This window comes from Mus caroli, unplaced genomic scaffold (genome assembly GCF_978045245.1).
Source record: "Mus caroli unplaced genomic scaffold, Mus_caroli_1 scaffold_7, whole genome shotgun sequence".
In the NCBI taxonomy this organism is placed as follows: Eukaryota; Metazoa; Chordata; class Mammalia; order Rodentia; family Muridae; genus Mus; species Mus caroli.
Genome location: NW_028227262.1, coordinates 63480085 through 63499638, shown reverse-complemented (window position 1 = coordinate 63499638; position 19554 = coordinate 63480085). Strand labels below are relative to the sequence as shown.

Genomic DNA, 19554 nt, shown 5'->3' with positions numbered 1-19554 from the left:
TCGTCATCTTGAAAAGGTTTAGTCCCAAAGACCCCAGGTTGCTGGAGAGTCAAGCCATTGTGATCCCAGGGAGCTGATACTCTACAGATACTGATGGCCCCTGGCAACAGCATTCCTGGTAGCAAGAGTGTACATGCTCCCGGATGGATGGAGGTCCTCAGGGAGAAAGGGTGGGAGCACCAGGGTCCCAAGAGACCTACCATCATAATTCAATGTTGTTTGTACCTAAGGCAGAGTGTAAGCCACCATTACTTCAATAACATAAGCACCCCAACAGAAGTAAAGGACCACTGGGACCCCAAGAAAACCTACATAGAGATGCAGATGTAAGGCAAGATGAGGAACCCTGGCACCCCAAAAGAAGGGAAGAAAAACATGCAGCAAAGAATAGAAGCACTCAGATAAGGATGTAGGACTTCTATGTATGCAGGAGTGAGGGCGTGGGCTCTGGCTACCATCAGGGTGTCCACCTGTCCACCTACCATCTCAGGAAGTCCTGAGACTTCCTACAGTGGAGACATAAGCCACATAAAAGTAGGTTAGGGGTGAAGTGCTGGAGAGGTGGCCCAGTGATTAAGAGTGTTGGCTCTTCTGGCCTTATGGGCACTTCATGCACGTGGTGCACAGACATACAAACTGGTAAAGCACTCATATGCATAAAAAGAATGTATTTTTAGAAAGTAGGTTTGCAAGGATATTAAGGCTCTAGAGTTTTGGAATTGGGGGTCCTACTCCCACCCCATACCTATCCTGTTCAGACGATTATGGGATGGACAACTAATAGGAGTCCATTTTTATCTTGACCTCCACAGTTACCTTCTGGGAGGTCATGATGTTCCGACAGGGCACGGAGCTAGAGGCAACAGAGACCTCTATCCCTCCTTGTGCACTAAACATCCCATGCATGAGCCCTAGCATCCCTTCCTCAGGCCCCTTCCTCACTCTTACCATGTGACCACCCTGTTCCAAGTTCAAACTGACAGCAGTGTTCACAATAAGAAGCTGTGTGGGTACTAAACTAGGAGCCCCCCACCCCCACCCCCGCACTTTCACAGAGATAGAATGACAGGCAGAGGCTGATTCTCCAAATACAATCCAATTCAGTGGGGAATCTCAGGGCCTTGCGATGCTGTATATGTTGCCCACATAGGGCCTGCTTTCCAGTGGCTGGCGCAAATAAAGGAGAAGGCTTATGTAACATTGTTACATAACCTCTCTTGGCAACAAAGACAGAAATGGAGAGGGATCACAGGTTAGCAGACAGACCAGCACTGTTCCCACAGTGGCAGAGGCAGTACAAGATTGTGGTGACCTTTTGGCAAGATGCAATTCTAGTTTAGTCTTCAGTGAGTATTGCTAGTTTTGGGGCACACACCCTCCAGATCTCTCCTTTGTGACCAAGCAGCCTCCTTTGCTGACTTATGCATCTGGGGAGGATCTGACTGAAGTGAGCCTGGGCAGATGAGGATAACCCACACAGCATCTCTGCAATTTACCAACACATCCTTGTGCGTGGTTCAGTGGAATGGAGGATTTTCCCAGAGATGCGGGCTGAGGATGGGCTTTAGTGGCTGTCTGTCCTCAGCCCTGCAGTTTGGCCCTCAGCCTCAATTTCCAGAGTGGAAGCTTCCAGGCAAACTCCTTCCAGATTGGACAGAATCCATCTGGAAGAAGCTGGCCAACCAGGCTTCCCTGCCTCCAGGGAGGTGATAAATTCCTTCTGGCCTGAGTTTCTAATGACCTGGAGCTGTTGATAGTGTGGGGATAAGCCCCCTTGGGGGAGTGTGGGGTTTCTAAGCATAGCAGAGAGAGTGCAAAGGTCCTGTGCTTTCCTGATGCTGAGGGCAGCCCCACCCCCCACTCTGCTGACTGCTGAACTCACAGTTCATAGTTTCAGGTTGTCATGCCCCTAATTCCAGGCAGATTCTACATATCTAGTGAAGTTACTATGCCAAATTTTGAGGTTCACTTTTCTATATAAAAAATCCTTAAGATCTGTGATACTAAAAGGGTTGAGCCTATTTGATATTTTACTGGTTTGGACCCCAAATGGGTCTTTTCTTTTTTCTCTTTTTTTTTTTTTTTTTTTTTTTTTGAACAGATAAGGCTGAGTGTCAACTGAGCAGCAAAGGAGACTTTTATTCTGAGCACATGCTCTTCTAAGAAATTCTATTTGGACTTCCTGGTTTATAGGCTGAGGGTAGGACCTAAATTGTTCATGCCTGAGGCTCCACAGAGTCAAGAGAAACGCTGAGCGTGGAGCTTTAAATTGGAGGCCATGCAGACTTACAATAGAGCCCATCAGGTTTCATATCCTAGCCCTGCCTCTAATGACTGTCTTCAGCTTTCAGTCCCCTTCCCTATTTGTGTAGTTGGGGGAGGGGGAGAAAGTGGCACCTCCCACTGAATCCCTAAAAGCACTGTATACACAGGTTTGGTCTCTTCCAGTTTTCTTTTTTCCTTTTCTTTTTTTCTTTTCTTTTTTGTGACTTTAGATCCTTCTAAATGTTTTTCTTGCTTCTTGCTGAAATCTCTACAACATAAAATTAAGCTTTTACACTATGAGACTTTGCAGCATTTGGTCCACTGGCAAAGTTTTGGTAGCTGACATTTCTCAAATGCTAGTCATTCCCAGTACAGATGCCACCCTGTATTCCTACAGCAGCGGTTTCCTGGTCTGTCTCTGTAAACCCTGGGCACCAGGGCACAGTCTGCACTTGATCTAAGGTTTTGTCTTGGCTCTTCTGGCACAGTTCCTACTTGCTACAAGGACTTCAGCAGCCTGAGGCACCACTGAACCTCCTGCTACTCCTAACTCACTGTGTGACCCAACAACCCAGTCTGCCCATCCAGGCGTGGGTACAGGTACCTGCGCAGCATCTCTCCACCCTTCAGGAAGAGCTGAGCTAGCCATACTAGACTATAATTGGGTCCCAGACCTCTTTGGAGATGCTCCACTCATACGACATCCTGGAAAACGACCTCAGGTTTCCAGAAAAACTCAAATCATGTTACTTGCCTTGGGGACTGAAGATGCCTTGTATCCACTTCTGGGTTGAACGGGCCTCAGGCACTACGGCAGCTGGTGTCAGGGACGAGGCTTTCAGGAACACACGCCTCAGTCTCAATGACTGCCACGTGCAAGCTGGACACAGTATGTATCTTGGCTCAAGAGTTGGCAATCTTCCTCTGCCCTTGAAGAGTTCTTGCGTCAGAGTTCTTGTAGAGAGACCGTCTTCACATTTGCCTCCTTCTTAGGGACTGTAGAGCTCGCTCCCTGGCCCCTGAGAGCTTCCCAGAGAACTCCACTGAGGGTGAAGGGAAGACCACATTGTTCTTGTGAATCTGGTGTTGCCACCCTCAGATTCTAAAGTTTAGATGCAGGGTCGACGCCATTGTCGGGTTCCTAGGAGCCTCCTGTGGGTCTCCAGAACTTCCTTTCTGGCTGAGGGAGCAGTCGGTTGTAGTAAGAAGCACTGAACCCGTGGGGGCGCTCTTTCCTAAGAAGACAGCCTGCCCTTCTTGAAGCTCTTGCTTTGGGATACCAGCATGGAAAGACTTGTTTCCTTTTGAATTTTCCTCGGATGATATCTTTACTGCTGCCTTTATTTCCAGATGAGGAATAATCGTTAAGACTAAAATAGTCAAGTTAAAAGGAAAGATCAAGCTAGGAGTCCAGCAGGCTAGTAGAGACTTCCACCATCAAAACTTCCCTCAGAGAAGCGACAGGTAGGTGGTATGTGTCATCACCAGTGGGGGAAAGTTTTGAAAACAGCAGGAGGTGGCTTAGAACCGTGGGTGAGCTTGTCAGTGAACTTGTAGAAAGGTTTTTAGGAAAGTGTGAGACAGATGATGAAGGCAAAGACCAGCTTTTGGAGACTATTGCAAAAGCAATTGCCAAGGGCGCTCCTCGCAGGAGCTTGTGCTAATCTTTCCAAAGGGCCCCGCTAAGGAAGCCCCACAGTGAAAATGTAGCTAGCAGCAGGGGGCGGAGTGTGCCTGACTGTCTCGACAAATAAAAGTGAAAGAGATTAAGGGAGGCACATGTCAAATTCAAGCCTCCCCATGCACGCACACACACACACACACACACACACACACACACACGCGCGCGCGCGCGCGCGCGCTTAAGCATCTGCATACATGTGTTCACCTACCCGTGTGATTAGGTGTGTTACATGCTTGCCACATTCACTTGAAAAATGTTAAATTGACCATTTTGTTTTGTGCAGCCATGGAATTTTCTGTCGTTAATAGTGCGAAACAAAAGCCAGGCAAATGTGCATTTCACCTTGACTATGGAGGTGGTGGATTTTTGTCTTGTGCCAGATGTGGAAAAAACTTTCTCCTTTCTTTCTTCTTTTGCACTGGTGGGAGCATGTGTGTGAGGTTTCCATCCACACAGAAACCACCCCAGTAGTTTACTTGTTTAAGTATCTGAGGGCAATGGGAAACACAGTGGCCCTGATATTTAAATATGTTCCTGTCGTGGCTCTGTCTCCATCACTTTCTGCATTCAGCTTTATTTTCCTGCTCCTCCATCACTCCTGGTATGAGTTTTGTAAAAAAATGATGTTCGGGGGAGGATACATTGAGGGGCTGTGTGTAGATTCTGAGGAAGGAAATAGGGTGCAGAGGATCATATTTCATTGTATACATGTTCGAAATTCTCAAGAATAAAGAACATTATAATTAAAAATAAAAAGACCATAGTTTTTAAATGAAAGGTTAAATGAATCTAGCAGGTTTGTCAAGCTTCACACAAAGCACTGAGTTAGCTTTGTGCTAAGTGACATTTGCCTGCTGCCAAATGGCAATTAAGTGGTGTTTGTCTCTCACTCTCTCTCTCCTAAAAACTCTCTCTGTTTGAATTCTCTGATGTCCTTTTCCTTTCCTGTCCCTTTCACATCCATTAGGACTATGAAATGGCAAAGTTAATTGGTTTGTCTTTCTTATTAAGAAGTATTCATATCTCTTTGTTAAATCTTTTTACCTGAATTTGAGTGTCTCCATTTGAGCAAAGTCCCGGTAAAGACTGTTTAAAATAAAAGTAAGGTGTGGGCTTATATTTTTCAAAACCTACTTTAATAAGTGCTCTTCAATGCTTTAATCTCCCTTCTAGCCCACCACTCGCCAGAGGCAGTGGAAAGGAAAGATAAATAGGGCAAAGGGGAATGCGGACCTGTTTAGAAAGAGTTCTTAGTAGCAAATCCAGTCTGCGTTGTAAGAATATCAGCAGTTCAGTTCATATGAATCAGCATCGGTAGCTCGATCCACTTGCAAACACCATTCATGAATCAGCAAAGGCAGTTCTCTCTAGAGGAAAGCTCGAGGCCCTGTCAATCAGCCCAAGTCCTTGGAATTAGCAAGAAGCCACTGGAAGACCAGAAGTTTTTTGATGGCATTTCTCTCTACAAAGTCACCACAAATGATGATCAGCAAAGACAGGCAACGTGAACCAATATCACGCAGCATTGTCATTGAAGACCAGCATCAGCAAAGCCCAAAGATGACCAGCAAAGAGTGGCAAAGTGAACCAATGCCACACAGTACCATCCACTGTCTGTTGGGTTATATTTATACCCTTTCCTAACACCACGTATGCCTGAGCTACCAAAACACCACATGCCCTTTTCCCAGGCTGCTTCCAGAAAAACACCTCATGTCTGTTCTCAGCAAAACATCTTCCCACGTGTCTGCTTCAGCAAAAACACCCTCCCATAAGACAGTTTCCAAAAAACCATCACATGACACAATTGATTCTTGTGACCTGAAATTTCCACTTCAATAGGGAGTTGGGGAGATGGATTCTAGGGTAAAGTCTTTGTCTTACAAGCATGAGGACAGAGTTCAGAGACCCAAGCATGCACATAAATGGTAAGTGAACATGATGGGTCACTTGTAATTCTGGTATGTAAGAGGCAGAGATGGGATCCCCAGATTGAACTAGCTAGTTCAAATCCCTAAGTCAGCAAAGTCTGTGTTCAGATGAGAGAGTCTGCCTTAACACAGGAGAAGAGTGACTGAGGAAGACACCTAGTGATGTCAATGTCTGGCCGTGCCAATACACACGTGGATACGCATACGCAATGAATGCACTACACATACAAAAACACAATGCAATGCAACACCACACCACACAACACAATACAATACAAATGGCTCTGGTTAAACTCAGAAGGTCCCAACATAGACTAAAAGAGAGATGGTAGGAAAGAGACTTATGGAGAGGAGGAGAGGTTGGTAGGAATTGGAGGGAAATAAAAGAGCGAGAGGGAAGAATGATCAGAATGCATTGTATATGTGCTAGAAGTTCTCAAAAAGTAAGCCTAATTAAAAAGTCACAACATAAACATTCAAAATGGGGGATGGAGAGAGGGCTCAGCAGTTAAGGGCATGCATGTATTGCTTTTGCAGAGGACCCAGGATTGGTTCCTAGCATCCAAATGACTGCTTAAAACCATCTGGAACCACTCTCTAACCTCTAGGGACACTAGGCCTTCCAGGTGTGTGTGTGTTCAGGCAAAATACTTATACAGGTAAAAATTTTAAAACAGAAAGGAAGGGTGGATTTTATTAACATGTTTCCAGTATAATGAGATTTGGCCTCTGAAGAACACTTTAAGTGTTGTCTTTACCTTAATATTTAGAAATACCCAGCCTGGGCTGGGGAGATGGCTCAGTGGGTAAGAGCACTAACTGCTCTTCTGAAGGTCCTGAGTTCAAATCCCAGCAACCACATGGTGGCTCACAACTGCCCATAGTAGGATCTGACGCCCTCTTCTAGTGCATCTGAAGACAGCTACAGTTGAGTGTTTAGTTCCCAGCAACCACGTGAGCACGTGAGGGCTCACAACCATCTGTACAGCTACAGTGTACTCATATACATGGAATAAAATAAATAAATCTAAGAAAGAAAGAAAGAAAGAAAGAAAGAAAGAAAGAAAGAAAGAAAGAAAGGAAGGGAGAGAGAGAGAGAGAAAGAAAGAAAGAAAGAAAGAAAGAAAGAAAGAAAGAAAGAAAGAAAGAAAGAAAGAAAGAAAGAAAGAAAGAAAGAAAGAAAGAAAAAGAAAAGAAATACTCGGCGAGAGGGAAGAATGACCACACTTGGCCAGGTGTGGTGCTGAACGCCTTTAGCCCGGCACTTGGGAGGCAGAAGCAAGTGAATCTCTGAATTCAAAGCCAGCCTGGTCTACAGAGTGAGTTCTAGGACATCCAGAGCTACACAGAGAAACCTCATCTTGAAAACAAAACAAACAAACAAAAAACAAACAAAAAAGATTTAGAAACACTTTATATTAAAGTTCTATCTTCATACTCTCTTGGAGAACCAATATTGTGAGCTTTTAAAAATGACCACAAAAGGCTTCTCACAACGCTGCGGGCTCTGACTCTCTCTCCCCATCTCTCTAGTTCAGCTTCACTGTTCCTTCACCTTTAAGACGGGGTAGGTTATTTTGCTAGGCTGCTGGCAGGCCAAGAGGAAGCCTTTGAGGAAACAATTGTGAATAGCATAATTCATTCCAAGCAGAGGCCAAGATTAGGACGTCAGCTTCCATTGAAAGGCATCTGTGGTGTGATGCACATTTTAATGACCTCTTGGCTCACAAACACAACAACACAGGCACCTCTGCTATGAAACCTGGGAGTTTTTCAAATAGTGCCCTAAAGACAAATCCGAGAGCCTCGGTGCTTTCGGTTTGTTTTTCCTTCTCACTGCACGTTATCATTGTTTACTTGTCAAAAGTAGCATTGACAAATAATCCTTATTTTTCTAGTTTAAAAAAAAAAAAAGAAATGCTGTTAGGTTTTTGGAGCGTTTCAGGCTGAGCCTCTATTATTAGATTAGCTGTAATACAGTGTCATTTCTCCTGATTTCAAACGTAGTAGTAACTCTTTTTTTTAAATTTTTTTTAACATTCAACTCTCTTTAATCCTAAGTCAACTCAGGGTCTTAAGATTTGAGAGTTTAACAGTGGCATTTCTGGCTAGCAGGCATTTTTTGCTATATACTTAATTATTATAGTCAGCATCAGACATAGAAAATATGTGGCTATCTTCTGTTACATATGCACTTGGCAAATATCAAAAAAATGAAGTAGAAATAACTTTTTAAAAGGTTTTACAGCTGGGTGTGGTGGCGCACGCCTTTAATCCCAGCACTCGAGAGGCAGAGGCAGGCGGATTTCTGAGTTCAAGGCCAGCCTGGTCTACAAAGTGAGATCCAGGACAGCCCGGGCTATACAGAGAAACCCTGTCTCGAAAACAAAACAAAACAAAAGATTTTACTTGTTTTTATATTATGTATATGTAGCCTGTTTGTATGTATGTGCACCACCTGTATGTATGTGTGTGTGTGTGTGTGTGTGTGTGTGTGTATATATATATATATATATATATATATATATATATATACTTTGTATGCATATGCACCACTTCCGTGTATGTAGAACATCACCTGTGTGAATGTATGTATACCACCTGTGTGCCTATGTGTATGTGTGTATGTATGTATGTATGTATGTATGTATGTACACCACCTGTATGTATGTACACAGTGCCTTTGGAGACCAGAAGAGCATGTTGGACTCCCTGGAACTGGAGTTGCAAGTGGTTGTGAGCCGCCATGTGTGTTCTCAGGCCTGAGCTGTTCTCTTCTGGAAGAACAAGAACTCAGGCCATTCTGCATGATCTGTTTAAAACACCAGCTTTATGTGCTTAGTCCCATGGCCTTCACCTTTTTCCATCAGTCTCCTGGGATCAGTGTAGAAGCTGTCCTCATAAAACATTGATAGGTCCATCCACTCAAGAATGAAAGCTGCAAGTTTGGTTTCATGGTCTACTTAACAATTTAAATAAACTGAGACATTTCTAACAACAACAAAAGGACCCAGCTCACAAGTCATCATTAGAACCCACTCATCCCTGTCCCCATCTGAAAATGCAGGAAGGCTGGAGAGAGATGCCTCAGTGGTTAAGAACACTATTGCTCTTGCAGAGAAGCTGGGTTCGAGTCCCAGCATCCACAGATGGCTTACAATCATCCACAGTTCCAGTTTCAGGGGATCTGATGTCCTCTTCAGACCTCCCAGGGTCAGACATGTATTGTGGTTCACAGAAATACATGCAGACAAAAACATTCATGCACATAGAATAAAATCAATGAATCTTTTAAAAAGAGAATGCATTTGTAAAGTCATGAGAACGTAGGTCAGGAAGAAGAGTGGGAAAGGTTGCAGGCTATTGGGAGCAGACACAAAGACTTCCAGCAGAAATTATCCACTTAGATTAGCTGGCTCACTCTGCTGAGGGAATTCTAAGGACCAAAGAGGCCTGACTTCTTGGATCTAAGATTCCATGACCTGTTGTATAACTGGTTCCTCTAGAACAGTGGTTCTCACCCTTCCTAATGCTGCTACCCTTTAATACAGTTCTTTATGTTGTGGTGACCCCCCAACCATAAAATTATTTTTGTTGCTACTTTGCCGCAGACCCTCTGGGTCCCGTGCCTGTGTAAAACGGTTCTCTAGAGTAGATGGGCAAAGATTAGGACGTGACAGACAGACAAACACACAAGAGAGGTGTTGAATCTGAATGTATTCCTCTGGTTGAGCTTAGACTAATTATATTACAGCGAATATCATAAATTGTAAAACATAACAGATAGGGTACATTGAAGTTTCCCAGGTGCAAAGGGAGTGACTGCAAAGTTTATGCTAGGGATCAGCATCCCTCCAGATGTAAGAGGAGTGACTACAAAAGGACTAAGTTTATCTTAGAGATTAGCACCTGTTGGGGTCGCTGAGTTTCACACTTTAGAGTTAATTGGGCTAGAGGGGTTTTAACTCTTGCCAGGCCTCAGGAATAAAATAGTATCAAGGACTTAGGCCTTGTTAATACTTATCTATGTCTAGAGAATTCCCATTTATCAGTATAGTAACTTAATTTGCTGTTGGCACAGAATATAGTCTGTAATAAGAATTTCTATCTCAGTGAGAATTCCAGTATCTTTCTGTAGATAGCTGATTTAATGACTAGTACTTAATTGGTTATTGAATAGGTTAAACTCCTTGTTACTATCTGGAATCTAAGAACACTGGGAAAAGGCTTTAGCTAATGTTAGAATACAATCTTAAAAGGCATTTACTATAGGGTAATGCTTAATAGAGTGCGCGTGAGTCTATACATTAAACTAATGCGGTGGGAATTTGATAATTGTGGGTTCAGGAGAAAATGCCAAATCTCTGGGAGGAGAATTACCATGGAACTCTGATCCTCAAGAACAGCTTCCAGGCTTTACGCCTGCCAAACTAATCCAAAACTGGAGGGTAGACTTTTGTCAGACCTCCAGGAGAAGAGTTCTAGGAATTCATTTCTCATGAGCAGCTTTTTGGCATTACTGCCTACACAAGCCTACTCCACTGGAGTTCTCTGGCACTACTTCATAACTGTAATTTTGCTGAGTTATGAAATGTTTTTATAAATATCTGACTTGTGGTATGTCTAATACTCAACCCCAGTTAAAAGGTCATTCAACCCCTGAAGGGGTCGTGACCCACAAGTTGAGAACCACAGCTCTATCTCAAAACATTCCTCCTTGGGGGGAAATAGGGAAGCTCACAGAACTCACGGGAAAAAAAAAATCACTAGAACACAGAAGACAGATACTAGACTCATTGTTCCAGGACAAATTCACAGAGTGTGAAGAAAATCTTTGATGATACACCTATCTGCAAATGCCTATTAGACATTGTCACACATTGTTACCATGCTAGGGTGGGCTTTTGAGTGACACAGCCAACCCAAGTCAGCCATGCTCCTGTAATTAACCCCTTCCCCACATAACCACAAATAAATCCAATAAACTCATGAGTGGAATAACTTATTTGGTCTTTTGGTGGTAGTATAGATAGAGTGCATAGACAGACAGTGGTTCCCAGATCTTTGGTGATGTATTAAATGTATTACCAGACACATACCAAACAGGGACACACAAAGTCAAAGATGAGGTGGGAGAAGATGGCACCTGATCCTACTATAGATGGTTATAGGAGGCTGATCTGTCTGAGGATGGAGCATCTGCATGGACAATCATAATAGGGCCATTTGTCTTTATGTGGCAAGATATCCTGCCTTCTGGCTGTAAAGATAGTTTCATGACCATTGCTATGGACAATAAGATACCTATCTGTAGCCTGGCTGTCTCTTAGGGGGAAAGTCAGACTGGACCACAGGGCAAATCCCAGTGGGCTGTTTCTGTTTCTCTCCTGAGTGGAGCAACTCCTTGATGAATGTGGTCACCAAAGAAGTACAGGGATCACCCTGAATGGCTGATAGAGCAGGGACTGTAGGGCAGTCCCTGGGAAGAGAGCACTAATGGGACAGGATGGCATGCCAGTCTGCCACTGCTGGATAAGACTTTGGTGGAAGTGATTGTAAAGGGCCGTCATGGTTGTGGTGGTGTTAGATGCACGGTTCACTGAGTAGATGAGTCTGTGTTTACCAGAGACTTATTTCGTCAGGGCCCTCTGGTCTGCTGTGGGCTTCAATGGCTTTGCTTAGCCTCATGGTAGGGCGTATTCTCGATAACAGAAGAGGTGCTGGTGAATCGCAACGACCTGAACTGATTTTCTTTCTTTCTTTCTTTTTTCTTTTTCTTTTTTTGTTTTTTTGTTTTTTGTTTTGTTTTGTTTTTTTGAGACAGGGTTTCTCTGTGCAGCCCTGGCTGTCCTGGAACTCATTTTGTAGACCAGGCTGGCCTCGAACTCAAAAATCCGCCTGCCTCTGCCTCCCGAGTGCTGGGATTAAAGGTATGCACCACAACGCCCGGCTCTGAACTGGTTTTCAAAGGGAGTTCATAGTGTGGTAAAGCAACCACGAGAGGACAAAAGAAAGGACAGAGCTTATACTTATGAGAATCTAAGGGCTGGAGAGATGGGTCAGAGGTTAAGAGCACTGGCTGCTTTTCCAAAGGTCCTGAGTTCAATTCCCAGCAACCACATGGTGGCTTACAACCACCTGAAATGAGATCTGGTGCCCTCTTCCGGCCTGCAGGCTTACATATAGGCAGGCCACTGCATACATTATGCATGAATCTAAAAGAAAAAAGGAAGATGGGGGGGGAGGGGAGAGAATCTAGAAGGCTTTCAAGCTCAAGGGCACCTCACCTAAGGAGTGGCAACAGATGTTGGTGATCCCCACTGCTCCTGCTGCTAGGGAAGAAGATATCAGTGGCTTCCCTGAAGGAGTGGTCAAGGTCACCTGCAGGGCAACTGGAGGACCCATGTAGATCTTCAGGTTTGTTATTTCCTTGCTTATGTGCAGAATGTGTGGGCATTGGTGGATGCTGGCCAGATGTGCATTGGCTCATGGAAACCCTTAATAGCACCCAAGGCAATGGACACAGTGGGTAGATAGTGCTACCCAGAAAATTATCTCTATCCCTGCAAGTATGCTGTCGATATATCTCCCTTGGGTGAAAGTACACTGAGGCTAAGAGTTGTTAGTGCAGCCCAAGGTCCTTTCAGTAGCAAGGTATGGTCAATGGGGGCAAAAAACCCAGTGGATCCAGCTTAGAGTCTGTCAGACCCAGGAAGCTTGTCTTAGGGTTTTATTGCTGTGAGGAGACACCATGACCAAGACAAGTCTTATAAAGGCAAACATTTAATTGGGGCTGGCTTACAGTGCCAGAGGTTTAGTCCATTTTCATCATGGTGGGAAGCATGGCAGCATGCAGGCAGACATGGTGCTGGGGGAGCTATCTTGATCTGCAGGCAGCAGAAGGGTACTCTCTTCTGAAGGCAGCCAGGAGGAGGTTCCGATTCCACACTGGGCAGAGCTTGAGAATAGGAGACCTCAAAGCCCATCTACACAGTGACAAAGCCATACCTACTCCAACAAGGCCACATCTCCTAATAGTGCCACTCCCCATGGCCACACATTGAAACACTTGAATCTGTGGAGGTCAAACCTATTCAAACCACCACAGAGCTTCTCAAGCAGTGGGCATAGCCAGCATGAACATGTCCTTGTTTCTTCTAGACCCAGAGACTATCACCTAGTTCAGGCTAGCCATGCTAAACTCAGGGGGCATGAGGTTGTCTCATGACAGCAATGCAAACTGAGGAGTCCAAGTGGCTCATGGGGAATGAGCACAGATCATGGAAGGCTCCATGTGGTGAGGTCCGAATGTAATTGTTCTCAACGTTGCTCCCTTGGATCTTTTGCTGAGGTATTAAATCATGCTGACATTTTCTTCAGTGTCTTCTGAAAAGCTGAATTCCAATGCCAGATGGAGCTTGCTTAGAAGGAACAAGTGTCCCTTCAGAGATCTGACTGACCCACGATAATAGATGTAGTTTTATAATGATACGCTGGAGTGTATTGCAGATTTGTAAAAGCACCTGGAGGAATGGGAGGCACAACAGTTTAGACAATTTGAACAATCCCTCTCCCTCTCCCTCTCCCTCTCCCTCTCCCTCTCCCTCTCCCCCTCCCCCTCCCCCTCTCCCTCTCCCTCTCCCTCTCCCTCTCCCTCTCCCTCTCCCTCTCCCTCTCCCTCTCCCTCTCCCTCTCCCTCTCCCTCTCCCTCTCCCTCTCCCTCTCCCCCTCCCCCTCCCCCTCCCCCTCCCCCTCCCCCTCCCCCTCCCCCTCCCCCTCCCCCTCCCCCTCCCCCTCCCCCTCCCCCTCTCCCTCTCCCCTCTCCCCTCTCCCTCTCCCTCTCCCTCTCCCTCTCCCTCTCCCTCTCCCTCTCCCTCTCCCCTCCCTCTCCCTCTTCCTCCCTTCCCCCTCCCCCTTCCCCTCCTTCTTCCTCTTCCTCCCTCCCTCCCTTCCCTCCCTTCCTCTTTCTCCAAAAAAAAAAAAAAAAAAAATCAAAACAAGTAAACAAGACAAAAATATCAAAACTAAACAAGACAACCCCCACCCCCCCACACACAGGGGAAAAAAAAAACCCATGAAAGTTGGTTGGGCACTGGGGCAGGTGGATCTGGGAGGAGCTAGAGGAGAGAGAAGGCATGATTAAAATAGATTGCATGAGAACAATTTTTAGATAAATAAAATGAGAGAGAAATAAACAATATTGAATCAAAGTGCTCATGTGGGTGGGAAAGGACTCTCCCACTAGTCATATGGTTGTTGGGTGATTATCCCAGTGTGAGGACAGAGGCATCTCCATGAGTCAGGAGCTCTCTGCGTCTCCACACAATACAGACTATTGGCACTGCTGTTGCTTGCTTGTTATGTTGTGCTTTCTTATTTTTATTTTTATTTTTGATAAGACATGAGGAAATCAGGCAAGGGTGAAAACTCCTTCCCTACTGGTTAACATTTAGAGTGTCAGAAAAGGGCTGTGCAAGATTCTGGGGGAGAATTGTGGCAAATGGTCTTGTTGTCAGCACATGCCAGGCCAGGATAGTCCTGCTGGTATGATAGGGGTACAGCTGTGGGTACATCTGACTGCTTTCTGGTTGAGTGTAAAGCCAGCTTCCCAGGGGAGAACCCTGGTACTGTACTGTAAGTTGGTACGATCCTGTGTCAGGAGAGGCTATAGGCCTTGAGTGGAGTCTACTGCTATGGTTTTTTTTTTACATCGGTGCACATGTTTATCAAATTGCCTTCTAAGCATGTGCCTTCATACCCAAACAACGCTGCTTCTGTCAACCACTGGTGTGAAGAGTAATTTCTTTTTTCCCCTCAGTGTTACTGTGGAGACCAATAGCTAGCCAAATTGCTAAGAAAAGTGTGTATTACTCTTGGTCTGTACTCTTGTCATCTATATCTCCCCGCGCATGGCTCAGGGAACACTGCAGAGTTGTGCGTATGTATGACCTGAAGGAAGGGGTGAAAGAGACACTGAAACTCTCTAAACAAAAATGTTCCAAGGGTCCCCTTCCAGGGGTTACATAAGCAGTTAACAGTTGCGTGTGGCGACGGAAGAACAGCTGCTGCTTCCTCGTTAATGAGAATCCTTAACTGGCAGACCAGCTGTCGTGCCTACCACATGGCCCTCAGATTCAACCACCACAAAGTGGGAGCCAGGCTCACACAGGTAGGACTTGGTGATGTCAGTCAGGTCTGTGTGTAAACACACGGCCACTAACTTCTTCAAGGGCTGTCTAGCAAGGAGCCACAGTAAAAAGAACAGAAAGAAGCTATATGTAATGGCCAGCAGCCAGGAGCCAGACACTAGAACCAGGGCCATGGGCACCCCAAATTAAAACAGAAGGATTCAGGGCAGCACCAATGCAAGCTGGAACATAGTGGGTTTCCCTGCCCTTACAGAACAAGTCAGGACCTGTTTGTGGTCCCTCTCTTGGTAATGGTGTGATAAAGAGCCATGGGGAGACTACTGGGTTTCAAATCTGCATACAGGGACATCCAGACCTGCCAGCACACTCTCTGAGCCTTGCAGAAGAGAAGGAAAACTATGTGTGTCCACTGAGACCCCTCAACCCTGCTCCAGGCTCCTAGGAGCCATGTAAAGTTGGCTCGAGTGTCACCCAGGAAGCCACGGGATATCTCATGGGAAGAAAGTGTGACATCACTAACACCCAACTACTCCCCCGGCTTTCCCTCCTTTCCATCTTTGTGACCTTTGTCATGCCACCTGATCTCTCTGAGCCTCTATGTCTTCCTCTGCAGAACACAGTGAAACAACAGGTGGTTTCCTGGGTGATTGTGAGGATTTAGTATGGTGGCCTCCGTCCCACATCACTACCCTCACTCAGTCACAGGTTCTCTGCATTTTTGGTGCCTTGAGACAGCGTCTGGTGGCAGGCAATCTGGTGTCTAGATGGTTCTTCTTTAGGGTCCATACATTGCAGAGCTCTGTGTTTCCAAGTACAAGTTTCAAAAAGCCTCTTCCCTCTGATTAGAAAGTTTAATTTAGTAAAAAACAAACAAATAAACAAAACAAAAAAATGGCTCAAGCCAAAATACCGTATCTATGAGTCCCCAGGAAGGTTGAGGAACTCCAGGCCCACAGAAATCCTCCAGCCTTGCCTCTCTGTTCTTTCACCTGGTAACACAAGAGCAGAGAATCCCAGAACATTGCACACTGGACATTCAGAAGAGCCTGCCTGGACCTACCCCACCTCTGGGGAGAAAACTTGGTCTAGCACCTCATTGGCTGGTTCCTGGATAATCACAAACCAAGGGACAGGAACTAGAATGTGACAGGGAAGAAAAGAACCGTCTCTTCACTTTCTGATCCCCATGGAGCTAATCTGGGAGGGAAAGTAGGCTTGGGTCCTTAGCCTTGTGACAGGCAGCTACCTTCCTTCCTGATCTACTCACATTACACTGCCTCACATACAGCACACACTTGGCCCTCTCTGAGGACATCCTGGCCCCATGTGCACAATTAGGCAACAGTGCAACTCACCCCAAGCTCGCATGTCCTTGATAAGAGTCCAGGTTCATTGGCTCAGCAGTAAAGCCCTCTGAGGTAGGGTTTCTCTCTGTCTAAGCTTGCCTGGGCCATTGTTCTAGGACAATGAATGCTTTTGATCTGCAGTACCCCCTGTGCCTCCAACTATCATGTGACTTTACCTGCTGTGCAGCCTTCTCAGCCCTAAAAGTGTTGCTTTCCAGAGGACAGGCCCTGGACAGGGGACAGCCCTGTGAACTCTGGAGGCTGCTGCGAGTCCAGAAGACAGATCATTCATCTCACTGGGTTAACTGAGGGTTTGTCTTTCAGGCAAGAGTAACTCAGAGGAACGCTGTTCTCCATGGCGCTGTCTCTGCAGAAACCATGCTCCTCCTTCCGCAGCGCTGGCCTGCAGGCCTGTGAAGGCCCTGCTGTCCAATGACACCCTGCATGAGTGGAGAGGGGCCTATAGTGAGCCCTCGCTTAGAAGGTGTCCTAGGAGCTTTGGGGCCAAGGAAAAGTGGGATACCCTCACAGCTGTGACAAGGACCAGAGACGGGGTGTGGGGGTACAATCCTGACAAATCAGGCTCAAAGAAGGATGCCCAGAGAAACAGCACAGAAGAGGTTGGTCTCTGGCTGAAGGGAGAGATGCTCTGGAGGCAGGATGAAGGCGCAGTCCTTGGGAAAGGGATGGTCCTCAAATGAAAGAGTGGCTGATACTAGTAGAGACCTGGCTCTACGGGACCCACATCCTAGCCAAGTAGTACAGAGTCCAGATGCACATGAGGCTGTGAATATGCTTTTAGCCGAGAAACTAAATGACAGTGCGGTGGTGAAACCTTTATCTGTCTTTATTCACTCAGAACACAGGTTAGTCAAGGCAGGAGGAAGAGCTGTGCATAGAGGTCTGTGGATGGTTTGTTTGTTTTTGAAATTGGTAAAAGGTCTCATTTGCCCACAATGTTGTAGACTTAGTGGGTTTATTGTTTGCAAGGGGAACCTTAGTGCTGACTAAGGAGACATCAGTGGGAACAGTGTGTCTTATGGCCTGTCCACTACGACACAGGCCAGAGGGAAATCTGCACTAACCTTGAGGTGCATTTAGGCCAGAAAAGACAAGAACCAGCACCATTCGGACAGTGATGAACAGGAGGACGGCCTCAGAGACGCATAGAGGGCTGCAGCAGAACAGACGAGCTCATGTAGGGGAGGCCAGTTTTGGAAAGCTCAGGGATGTTACCCGCAGATTCTTCATGGCAAACCAGAGGCTGGAACCCAGGTCCTGGTAGAGGCTGTGGTGACTCCGGGTGTTTATCTTCAAGCTAGGGATCCAGGTTAACCATTCTCATGATGCTCAAGAGAAAATGGGTTCTGGGCACCAGGTTCCTATGATCCCAGTCTTCCATCTCAGACAGAAGCTAAGGCTAAGACACAGGATGTTTATAGGGAGGTAAGACAACGAAATGTTGCAAGGGGAGGCGAAATGTTCAACCTGCAGGGAAGCTTCCTAAACTCAGGAATTAAGCATTGCAAGTACTTCAGGAAGTCCTCAAAACTGACCAGATTCACTCCCCTTCCCTCCTCAAGCATGTGAGCGTGTATGAGCAGTAAGGACAGCCTGCTGGGAGACTCTGCCATGGAAAAATGGAGCTCAGAAGAGACTCCAACCTGCTGAGCCACCTGGAAAGGACACTCTCCAACCTGTTGAGGTGCCAGTATGTAGTTTCTCAAGTTTTTCTGTTTTTTTTGCGAACTGTTACCCAAGATGGAGTAGGCTTTGATGATGCAACTGTTTGTGAGTCATTCCGATAAGTACCCATTTGCCAATATCCGCCAATAAAAGTCATTGATTCACTAGGCTAGACTTTGATGGTGTCTGTACTGTCATCATCCTATCTGTAGTAGGTAGATGTGTGTGTGTGTGTTGCATCTTTCCAGCAATACTGTCACAAAACAATGGGTGACCCTGTCTCAGGAATTCTGATATTGTCTCTAGCATGTGAATACTAAGCAGAAATTAAACTAGGGGTCTGACGTGGGGAGCAGAGTGTGTGAGTGTTGCTGGGTAGATTCTGAGTCATACTCCCGCCAGCAAAAACAGAAGCCAAGCTGAAAGGGTTTTACTGGTCCTCTGTGCCCTCATATCCTTGGTGGCTTCCTGGAAACCCAATGGCCTCAGTCCCAGTGCATGTTGAAAGCATGTTGGGCTTTGTGGGTTTCTATTACTCTGTGCTCAGTATCACCTCCCATCCCACCACTGGCCTCAAGGGCTGTAGGATACTCTCTAGCCATAGCTGAAACTGTACTTGCTTTTGTTCCCACCAAGGCAACAGTGTATGCCCCACAATCCCAAGTATCAGAGTGTCTTAGGGTGTTATTGTTGTGAAGAGACACTATAACCAAAGCAACTCTTATAAAGGAAAACATTTATTTGGGGCTGGTTTATGGATCAGAGGTTTAGTCCAATATCATCATGGTGGGAAGCATGAAGGCATGCAGGCAGACGTGGTGCTAGAGAGGTAGCTGAGAGTTCTATGTCTGGATCCACAGGCAGCAGGAGGTGACAGTGAGACACTAGGCCTGGCTTGAGCTTCTGAAACTTCAAAGCCTGACACCAGTCACACTTTCTCCAACAAGGCCATGCCTCCTAATAGTGCTACTTCTTATGATGCTATGGGGGGTCATTTTCATACAAACTACCACACAGAGCATGATAGGTGGCCAGTATCTGTATGAACTCTAAAAAACAAAGTACATGCGTGTGTGTGTGTGTGTGTGTGTGTGTGTGTGTGTGTGTGTGTTTCTATGTGTCTCTGTCAGCTTTGTTTCCCTGTAGTGACCAGTGGTTTTCTTTGGTGTACAACTGTCCACACTTGGCTTAGGATCTGTACCCACTTCTGCTGGGGATCTAACCCTTTTGGCTCTGCCAGGTCACCCAGAGTAACCAGAAATCTCCACCTGTCCCACTCAGGGAACAGGAGTGCTGGCTTGTTTTGTTGCTTGCCTCCTGCTTACGGTCAGGGTTGGTCCCTGGGGGGGGGGAGGTGGAGTGTGGGGGAGCATGGGGAGATGGATTGGAGGAAGCCAGGCCTCTCACCAAGGGCTCCCTGCCATCGAAGAGAGGGAGATATGCACACAGAGAGGGAGGAATAGTTCCCCAGGTGAGTGCGCCTTCTGCTCTGT

The 19554-nt window shown here is 46.0% G+C and overlaps 1 long non-coding RNA gene across 1 annotated transcript; it reads right to left on the bottom strand.

Annotated features, from left to right (window-relative positions):
- Positions 1-12676: 12676 nt before the first annotated feature.
- Positions 12677-16456, bottom strand: LOC147003932 (uncharacterized). The gene is made up of 3 exons (XR_015047508.1): positions 16385-16456; positions 15940-16018; positions 12677-13403 (listed from the first exon to the last, which is right to left on the bottom strand). It is a non-coding gene; the product is annotated as an uncharacterized LOC147003932 (long non-coding RNA).
- Positions 16457-19554: the final 3098 nt, after the last annotated feature.